This window comes from Aricia agestis, chromosome 6 (assembly GCF_905147365.1).
Source record: "Aricia agestis chromosome 6, ilAriAges1.1, whole genome shotgun sequence".
Classification (NCBI taxonomy): domain Eukaryota; kingdom Metazoa; phylum Arthropoda; class Insecta; order Lepidoptera; family Lycaenidae; genus Aricia; species Aricia agestis.
The window spans coordinates 17,612,245-17,616,882 of NC_056411.1; positions in this window are offsets into that span (position 1 = coordinate 17,612,245).

Sequence of the window (4,638 nt, forward strand, 5' to 3'; positions counted from 1 at the left end):
GCGCGGCATCCCCACTTCTGAGTTCTGACGCCTGGTAGAGCTGTAGAGCAGCGCCGAGCTTTCGCACGTCGACCTTATCGTCCACGCGATACAGTTCAAAGCGATTTCAGTCATTTGCAAAATCGTGGAAAGATATCCACTAGCATCATCAGCGTGGCCGCCATTGAAAGAGTATGTACGGTTGAATAGTGAAAGATGGACAAAGAAAATCAGGCTATCCGTAAAATCTGTGTGTATCTATTCTTTCGAGTTTTTGCTGCGGGCTGGCTGTAGCTTTTATATATATGAGATTAAACTGAAACAAAAATAAAATATAACCTACCATATTAAAATTCAATAACAATTTAGTCGGATTTCAAATTTTTTGCTTTAACCTTTGAAAATCTCTATTCTCTGCATACGTCTCTACATAATATAAGCCTCCATTTACGTACAAAAATTGATCGTTATTCGTTCCCAAGCTCAAAATATCGACACAGCCTTTAGTGTAATATTAAGAATTATCGTTCTCTTTAACTTGTTTTACGGTCTTTGAACTCTTGCCAGATTGTAGAGTCTCATTCCTTACTTTTACTTGTAATTTTCTAGATACTGCAAAATATTCAACCAATCCTTTATTTAGTATTATCATCTAAACTGCTTTGAAACCTCCAAGGAAAGTAAGTTAAAAAGTTTTTGTAAATCTAAAAATTCGTTGTGAGCAAAATATTAATTTATTATTTCCAAGACGTAAATAACATTGGAATCGCAATCTTACTACAGAATTCAAAATATGTTTACGCTAGGCGGGATGACAATTAAAAAGATAAGAGGAATGGAAATACCGTGCACATATTTACAATTTGTCATTTACTCCGGAATCGGAGTGCCGCAAGGAGCTACATCGGGTCCCCGGCTTTTGATTATATTTCTTATCGCTAGTTGAATGGTTAATAACGTAAATAAATAACGAATGTAACTGTAGGTACAACTGCTATAGAATCAGATAATATATTTTAGGGATACTCTACATAATGTCGCTGTGGTCAGAATAATATAAAAAGAACTAGTATAATATTATGGCCGTTTTTGAGAGAATTTTCCCCTCACCTTCTTACGTTTATTGTAATTATATAAAATTATATAAAAGTTACCTTGTACATATTGATTAAGGTGACGCCGCGTTAAAGTAAAAAAACCGTGTTGGATATGTTTTCGATTGCTTGTTTTCTATGAGAGGCCGGCCGGGCCGGTACCTTGTACATATTGATTAAGGTGACGCCGCGTTAAAGTAAAAAAACCGTGTTGGATATGTTTTCGATTGCTTGTTTTCTATGAGAGGCCGGCCCGGCCGGTCAAAATTTGTTTAATCACTCTCCTCTGTTGGCTAAATAGGAATCCTTTTTTTGGAAAGTTGACCAATCGTGTTATGCTATGGGTGATTCAAAGACTGATATTTACATGATAAATACTGACAATGAACTTTAATTCCTTAGCTTTAGTCATTGCTGAGAAAAATGTTTGCTGAGAAAAAATATCGCTAGAGCCAAATTATCAAGGCGTCGCCTTAACATAATTGATAATACATAACACTTATCTAATGAGATAATATCACTGAAAAACCATATAATATTATATTGTGGGAAAAACCATTTTTACAACGCTAGTTACGGCAAGAGCATTAATTTTCAACTTTCAAGGATTAGGTAAAATATGAAATGAGTAATTTATACGTTTCTTACGCAACAATGGACTTGTCCTATACAAATGTCTTGTATTGGACAAATCCATTGTTAATCTATTTAAGTCTATTTTAATTAGCACCAAGTGTATACTTGGATTAGTTTTAGGGGGCCTTGATTCTTAGGGGTATACATTTTTGTTGAAGGATGTCGAGATTATAATAATTATTACAATATTTTATCACTATGAGGCCAAAAAAGATAAAAGTAAAAAAAATGATTAAACCGATCAAGGGTCTGTTGTACTCGCGTATGAATTTATTTTCTGTTGAAATACACTATGTACTGGTATGTGGTTTTACAATATTTCTTTATTCTGTTTAAAATATTTAATGTGATCTTCTATTCTGCTACATACAGGATACAGACAGACGAACAAACAGCTCTCAGTTGCTAAAGTTACGGAACCCCAAAAAACAAGTCAATTTTAATTTCTGCGTTTGCAAGTAGGACACTTCTCTAACAATTTTCCTCTGCTTTGTTTTGTACAATATTTTCACGAAAACTGTCGGTTTACATTTTCCGGTTCATAGTTTTCCGTGTGTCTCAAGTCTGTTTTGTGATTTGATCAAGATTTAATCTTTTATTGTCTTTAGAATTGCCTTTTTTCAACTAACTAGATGTTTGCGACGAACGCAAAACCTTACTCCGTAAACGTTTCTACTAGGTACATAATAATATTTTAATGTAGCATTATTAATGGAGCTTCGTATTTACTCGATAAATATATCGAGTAAATACGAAGCTCCGCAAAGAATCCGAAATGAAATGTAATGAATATTTTTTGTATAATAATACAAAAAAATATTCAAATTACATATTTTCATTTCGGAGCTCAGTTGAATTTTGAGTAGAATCCTAAACTCCTTAAAATTCATTGTATGTTCGACAGACGCCCCCTGCCCCCACTTTAATTTTTAATGCATGAACAAAAACATGAATTATTTGCAGTCGATAACAAAATATGAATCGCAAATATAAGATTTTATTATCATTATGATGAATTTTGTGATTTGGGATTGATGAGATGTGCTACTAATAACTTTACTCAAAAAGCTCTCCTATGAAAGCTTAGGGTCAATTCAGACGGCAACGCGATGCGTAGATGCATTTCTAAATTAGTATGGATTTGACAGATTCGCAAGCCGTCTCACGCTGACGACATCTGTCAAATCCATACAAATTTAGGTCGCGTCGCGCCGCGCCTCGCCTCGTCACGTTGCATGCGGTCTGAATTGACCCTTACTGTATGTCGTATACCGTATACTGTATGATGTTTATTGTATAGTGCAGCCCTTCTCAAAGTATGGTCTGAGATTCGTAATTTTTAGGGTTCCGTACCCAAAGGGTAAAAACGGGACTTTATTACTAAAACTTCGATGTCTGCAGGGCCTGTAGACAAGTGGCAAAGCGCTAACGCTAACGCAAGCGCTACAAAATGTATGCGATTTGACATAAGTCATCGCTTCGCTAGCGAATACTAATGTCAAATCCATACATTTTGTAGCGCTAGCGTTAGCGTTAGCGTAAGCGTTTTGCCACTTGTCTACGGGGGCTGTCCGTCTGTCTGTCTCCAGGCTGTATCTCTAGATCGGCTATAACTATAGGTAGAGTTATGAAATTTTTACAGAATGTGTATATATTTATTCTGTTGCTGCTATAACAACAAATTAATACTAAAACAAAATAAAATTAATATTTAAGTGGGGCTCCCATACAACATTTTTTTGCTCGATATCAATAATGGCTATAGCTAGGCACTTGAAATTTTTACAAAATCCTTAATTATATTTGTACTTTAATAATTGATAATAAAATTAAAATAAAATAGCATATATTTAAGGGGGGTTCCCATACAATAATCACATTTTTGGGCTATTTTTGCTCTTATAACGGTACGGTACCCTTCGTGCGCGAGTCCGACTCGCACTTGGCCGATTTTTAGAAATGTTATGTACAGCATGGAGACCACAGAAGATGGAGACATATCATTCAATGGTCTTTGAATATTCTTTTTTTGGGTGGTCCGTCAAAAATGTCACTTCGTTACACGTTCATTCCGCCACAAAAAAGTTTGAGAACCGCTGGTATAGTGTACACTGTACAGCTTTCAATTATTCAGTATTTCAGATTTAGGTTTATATAAACCCAACGACTTGTGTGTAGAGCCATTCTGTCTAGTATAAGCACAATTTTATATTTACCTACGTATACTCTATGCAGATGAGTATAATATTATGGTGAAACCATCTGAACGACCAGGCTGATTGCCAATATTTTAACTACTTACTCATTTTTCATTCCATATTATACTGATTATATTTCACTCACTCATTTGAGTTTTGTTTTTGAAGACAAAGCGCCGTTGAGCGTTTGGGATGGGTACAAAAATGTGAAATTCTCGTCATGAAGCGTGACCTGAGCGAAAATTTGTAAAACAGAGGAGGTATAGACCGCCGGCGCGGCGTACGAGCGTAAGTAATTTTCTCCTTCTCTCTCTGTTGTTCGTTATCACTTCTGCCGGCTCCCCCGAAGTGAGAAAGTTTTTCTAAGTTCCATTGTGAAATAAAATCCCAATGTTCGATCTTAGATCTATTACAATATGTCGAAGAAAGCGTTTTGGCGACAGTCCAGGGTGCTCACTGCTGGTGGACGCGTGTAAACGACCGAACCAAGCTTCTGGGTCAAAGCCAACATCCGTATAGCGAAAATGTCATGATTAGAACCAAAAGTCCTGGACTCCTGGGGCCATTATGAATTTTAACCAGCTGGTTACTTAAATTTTTAGGGTTCTGTGCTAACTATAAGGAATCTTTGCATAATTTCGCCTTTTTAGAGCTGTTACCCCTATGGCCTGTTGAAGAAACTGATGTAACCCCTCCAATTGAAAACAACTTTATAAATTTGTATTGGTACA